Raw genomic sequence first — 6,000 nt, 5'->3', positions numbered from 1 at the left:
ACTGAGACTCCCTTGGGAATCTCAGGACCCTGAGACAGCCAACATGTGGAAAATGTCTCAGGTACAAGTATGGTTTTCACATTTGATTTTCCACACTGCCTGCCTTTTCCTTTCCTTCCTATCACCCTGTGCTTCTGCCAGGGCAAGAGGCCAGAAGTTGTAGAAGCAGGAACGTTAATTAACAGGCAGTCAGAGGAGCTCAGGACTCTGGACGTTCTGGATGGGGTTGGCCTGGTCTCTGCCTTGCATCTCACAGACCTCAAATGATGTGCTTGGGATCCTTTGGCCAAGCCACACAATTCCAGAAACATGATCTTAGCCATTTAATGAGCAAAATAAGCCTACCCATACACACACACACACACACACACACACACACACACACACACACACACACACACACCAGTCTAGGTGAGATGCAGGGTGAGGGGTCCACCCTCTGATGATGTGGCCCCTGCTGGCCACATCAGATAGATACTTGGTAGCATCTTTCACCCTCTTGTCAGTATCCCTAGGGCAGTACTTCAGAATAATATGGAAACCTTTGCTAACTGGTCACATTATATCGGCTCCTTTAAATCAACCCTATCCCCTTGTGTATAGAGGCCCAGGAACACAAAGAACAACTATGTTGAGCCTCCCCCTTCTGTCTCCTTTGAAACAAGGTCTCATTGGTTTCCCCCAACAATTTCTATCCCAGCTAGCTGTCTTGTGAGCGCTCACAGATCTCTCCCTACCTCCTATCTTTCCAGAGGATTATTGGAGTCTGTGTGTTTTGGGGGGGAATCCAAGCTCCTTAACACTGTTCCCGACAGACTACTTCCCCAGCTCTGGGCAACACAACTTTGACAACCTGAGCGCCTGTTCTGTGTGGATCAAGTGGCCTTACATCTTGGTCCTTGATGGCTTAGCAAACTGGAAGCAGAGAACCCTGAGACACAGAGACCACCACCCCATCTCCCCGTCCCTCCACCAGGTCTCTGCCGTTCTCACTGTCCACAGGGGCAGAATGTGTTAGGCCTTGGGTTTGACGCCTGACACATCAGAGGGACGATTTCTTTGGGTTCTGAACGTACCCCTCCGAACTCTTAGCTGGTGTTCTCTGCCTCACAATCTGAAGAAAAGTCCTTGGTTTTCCTTGCCTTTAGAACCTTGCTCCACCCAGCACCTCATTACGGTTTTAATGGGAAGGCAAGTCAAACAGCCCAAGCCGGAAGAAGGAGCAGATGCGCTTGTAAAACAATTAAAAGGTGAAACAATGTTTTTATGCTAGACTGTGTGTGCTTTAGGGAAAAAAACAAAACAAAACAAAACAAAACAAAAAAAACCGACTGCTTTAATTGGCAATCAGGTTCCCAGTGGATGAACAAGTTTCATTGCCATTCGGGGAAAGCAAAGGTTATGTATATTATGAGGTCACTTTACACACAGAGACCCCTCCCACCGTACCCCACCCTCACGGGAGCAAGGGAGGGATCTCAGACTTGACCTAGAATGGGTAGGAGCCTGTGCCCGAGGTACATTTTGTTTGTTTTTGGAGGATCCATGGAGTTCTCATCAAGTTTGGATTGGCCTAACCGTGTCTCTAAAGGAAAGTGTCTTCCGTTCACGCCAAGAACCGGGTTAGTTTTGTGAGACTTGGATTTCAGTAGGAGCTGGGTCCTCAGTTATAAGAACCTCGGGAGGGGTTGGGGATTTAGCTTAGCGGTAGAGCACTTGCCTAGCAAGCGCAAGGCCCTGGGTTCGGTCCCCAGCTCCGAAAAAAAAAAAAAAAAAAGAACCTCGGGAATACACAGTTCATGTGGCTCCATCCCTTCCTGCCATCCTTTCCCCCTTTTGTCTTATCACCAAGATGCATGCTTTTGCCACCGACACATGTATTTTGAGATGCTGGGCTTCAGAACGTGGTCTTGGGACCAGAATGTCTTCCTCCAGAGCTGCTAGGTTATTTCTCTGCCAGTGAAATGAGCCAATGGGAGCCAAATTAGATTATATTAAAGGCAGGTTTATTGGGAAGCTGCTCTCAAGAGAGCACCCTTTCACTGCACTGGTCCCAAGGATTGAGGCCAAGGGGAGTCGCCATGGGGGAAGAGGATAAGAGAGAGAAAGAGAAAAAGGACTTGAAGAGAAGGGGAGAGAGAAAGAGGAAGAGTCCAAAATATCTGGATTATGTAGGGAACAGCCTTTGGGGGAAGGGCAGCCCAGCCCCTGAGTTTGAAAGTTTGGGGTTGGGGGCAGGGTATGCCAGGTAGGGTGTGAGGAATTCTGGGAGAATCTAGAGGGCCAGGTCTGCTTTGATATGGTAAGTATGTACCTCAGTCTCTGGTCTGGCAAAACCAAAGGAGGATGTGACCTCTGACCCTGTGTCTCTGGATGAGTGGTGTAGCCACTCCGATTCGGTTGTCTTCCCCACCTGGCTGCACAAGGATATGTGTGACACCCCGAGTGACACTCTGCCAAGCTGGAGCTGAGGACTGTGTCTACACACGTGTGCTTACTGGTTTTCCAGACCCAAGATAGCGGCTTGAATCTCTTGTTTTTGGTTTTAATGAGGCTTCAAATAAACAAATAGTTGTATTCTTCAACAGATTGCCCTGGCACTGACCTAGGAATATTGCAGACGAGATTAACAATAGCACTTTATAGATTTTCCCTGTCTTTTTCTACTGGGCGCAATGGCGCACACCTGCAACCTCAACGCCTGGAAACTGTTGCTGTTGGTAGGGATTTAGGATTGCCATGGAAACAGGCTTCTGGGTGTGTCCGTAAGGGCGATTCCTGAAGGGTTTGACTGAGGAGGGAAGACCTGTCTTAAATAAAGGTGGCAGAGCTCTGTGGGCTGAGGGCCTGAACTGAACTAAAAAAGAGGAAGTGAAATGCTTGCTGACATCTGTCCCTGCTTCTTGACTGTGGGCATAGTGTGACCAGCCACCACACATGCCGGTGCCCATGACATAACCTCCATGATGAGACTTTACCGGCTTTTCGAATAAGAGCCCAGAAAGCTCCCTTCTTTTGAAAGACGTTATTGGTAAAGCAGTCAGAATATTGATCCACAGAGGCAGAGGGATGGTGGGCTACAGGTTGGCATGCCTGTACACACAAAGAAAATACTTTTCGTTTTGGGCTGTGCATGGGGGTACACACCTGTAATCCTCATCCTCCCAGGCTGAGGCAGGAGGATGGAGAGTTTGAGGTCAGCCTCAGCTGCAGAGTAACACTCTACCACATGAAAGAAAAAAGGCAGAAAAGAAGATAACCTGCTGTTTCTCATCTTGAATCATCTGTGGAATGATTTGACTTGTCAAGATTAACTTGCCAAGCCCCCACTATACAGACAAGATGGCCACCATTCAAGATGGCTGACCAGAACACTTCATCTCTAAGGCCCATGTTTCCATCAGTCACAGATGATCCCCGACATGGGCACAGACATCATAGCAGGGCCAAGACAGAGGGGAGAAGGGGGAGCCTTCCGTTGGAGTTCTTCCTTTTTCTTTTTTAAGGTTTATTTATTTAATGTATGTGAGTACACTGTAGCCGTCTTCAGACACACCTGAAGACATCATCAGATCCCATGACAGATGGTTGTGAGCCTCCATGTGGTTGCTGGGATTTGAACTCAGGACTTCTGGAAGAGCAGTGCGTGCTCTTAACCTCTGAGCCATCTCTCCAGCCCCCAGAGTTCTTCCTTAGTTCCTCTCCGTACCCAACATCCTGAAGACGATCCTATCTCTATAAAATGTATATATATGATCAGGTCGATTAAGGGCAGGAAGTTGGTTTCCTGGTAAATATTATTGTGGAAGGCATTCATTTCTATATTTTGCTAATCATCTTCCTGCAATAGGCCTGTCTCTTCCTGCAGTGGAGGCTTCTGCACAGGCGCATGAGAGTTCGGCTAAGGAGACCTCCAGGGGACAGCCACGGGAGCTTTCTCTCTGCCAGTTTGAGGTTCCTGAGAAGAGGAAGGAGTGGCTTGGACCTCGAATTTTCCTGAGGATTTGCTAGGGTGGTTCCCTGACTCATTGGACACTCACCAGGCTTATTATTGTATAATTATCTTCTTTAAACAATGAGGGAGAAATCATTGAAAATGACTTTCATCCTTACCTGCACATAATTCTCAGTATTCCTGATACTCCTTCGGGTGGGGGTGGGGGGTGGGGTTAAGGAAAAAATGAGAACTCTGTCCCTGGCAACAGCAGTGAGTGCTAGAGGCAAAATATGGAAATTTGCTGAGAAATTTAGAGGCTATGTGGAGTGACTGGTCTATCCCAGTTAGGATTGCTAAGTGCCGTCTCTGCCATGTATGCTGGCCACAGAATCACCTGATGATGTGTCTCACCTTTTCTGAACACGCAGCTGTATGTACATAACATCCAATGGATGCTCATAAATGTTAAATTGACCACAGGGTGAAAACTTGAAGTCTCAGAGCCTGTAAGGGTCTACCCGACAGCGTCAAGGAGTTGTTTGTAGTAAAGTATCCACCTGTCCCGGACATAGTATCTAGTTGATCCGAAAGGCTTTGTCTGGAAAAAGAGGAGTCTACAAAAGCAATTTCAGGAAAGCTCTGATCTGCTTCGTTTCTCTCAGAGGGTAGGAAGTCATGGCAACAGGGGCATGAAATGATTGGTCACAATGAACAATGGGTACGCCATTATGAAGCGGAGAGCTGAAGGCTGGTTGGTGATTAGCCTGCTCTCTTCCCTTGATCTCCAGTCCAGTGTGCCCTGTCCTCGGTATGGTATCCCTCACTTTAAGTAAGGCTAGTTCCACCTTAGTTTAACCTCTCTAGAGACTCCCTGACAGCCATGCCATGTATGTTTTCTAGGTGTCTCTAAGTGCAGTCAAATTGATAACAGAAGAGTCCAAGTTGTGGGGTCTGAGCTAGGATAAACGACAACTGGAACCTTAAAAATCAGGCAGCCAATGAGCACCGCCCCAAAGATGGGTGCGGTGCAGTAACTTACTCCAGTAACTGTTAGGTAAATAAATGCAATTCTCCTTAGCATTCAAGACAGCTGTCTTCAATAGAACTGGGTTCTTAAGTTGCTCTGCTGCTGCCCAGGACGATCTGATGTCTACTGGGAGTGAGAGGCTTAGGGGACCATCTGGGCATTTTTGAAATAGAGATTTTTCAGAAGAAGAAAATCTCTCAAGGCAGAAGCCACACCCTGTCTGTTTCCATCTGACCACAGCGGTTCTGCAGGTTGCTCTGCGGATGTAGTGTCGACCTCCTCCCCTCCCCCCAAGATCCAATTCCCTCACCCCTAGACAACAATAATACATTTTTTTTGATTGCTTAAGAATCCTGATGAGAGAGTAAACAAACCCCAGGACATCCAGAACAGAGCTGGGGAGGCGGCCGAGCCAGTGGCTGGCTTGCTTGCAATTCGAGCATGGGCACCTGATCTTCAATCTCTAGAGTGCACACGAGAAAGCCAGCGCGGATAGCAGTGTGTGTGTTCCCAGCCCTGAGGAGGCAGAGACTCGCTCAGACTCCACAGACCGCCTGGTCTCAAAAGCAGTAATTCTCAACCTTCCTAATGCTCCACCCCTCTGATACAATGTCTCATGTCGTTCTGACCTCCAACCATAAAATTATTTTATTGCTCCTTTGCAACTGTAATTTTGCTACTGTTATGAATTGTAATGTAAATAGCTGATCTGCAGGATATCTGAAGCATGCCCCCCCCCACGAGGGGTCATGACCCATACGTTCAGAAACAATACTCTAAAGGAAAGAAACCCATACTTTAACTCGTACCCCCAACATCCAACCACACGTAGACGCCTACACAGGTTCAACAATAGACTTTTTTTTGTTTTTTTGAAACTTTTTTTTAAAGATTTATTCATTTATCATATGTAAGTACACTGTCACTGTCTTCAGACACACCAGAAGAGGAGGGCATCAGATCTCATTACAGATGGTTATGAGCCACCATGTGGTCTCTGGGATTTGAACTCAGGACCTCTGGAAGAGCAGTCAGT

The sequence above is a fragment of the Rattus norvegicus genome, chromosome 20, assembly GCF_021556685.1.
Source record: "Rattus norvegicus strain SHRSP/BbbUtx chromosome 20, alternate assembly SHRSP_T2T, whole genome shotgun sequence".
NCBI classification, from domain to species: Eukaryota; Metazoa; Chordata; class Mammalia; order Rodentia; family Muridae; genus Rattus; species Rattus norvegicus.
This window is presented reverse-complemented; position numbering follows the sequence as displayed.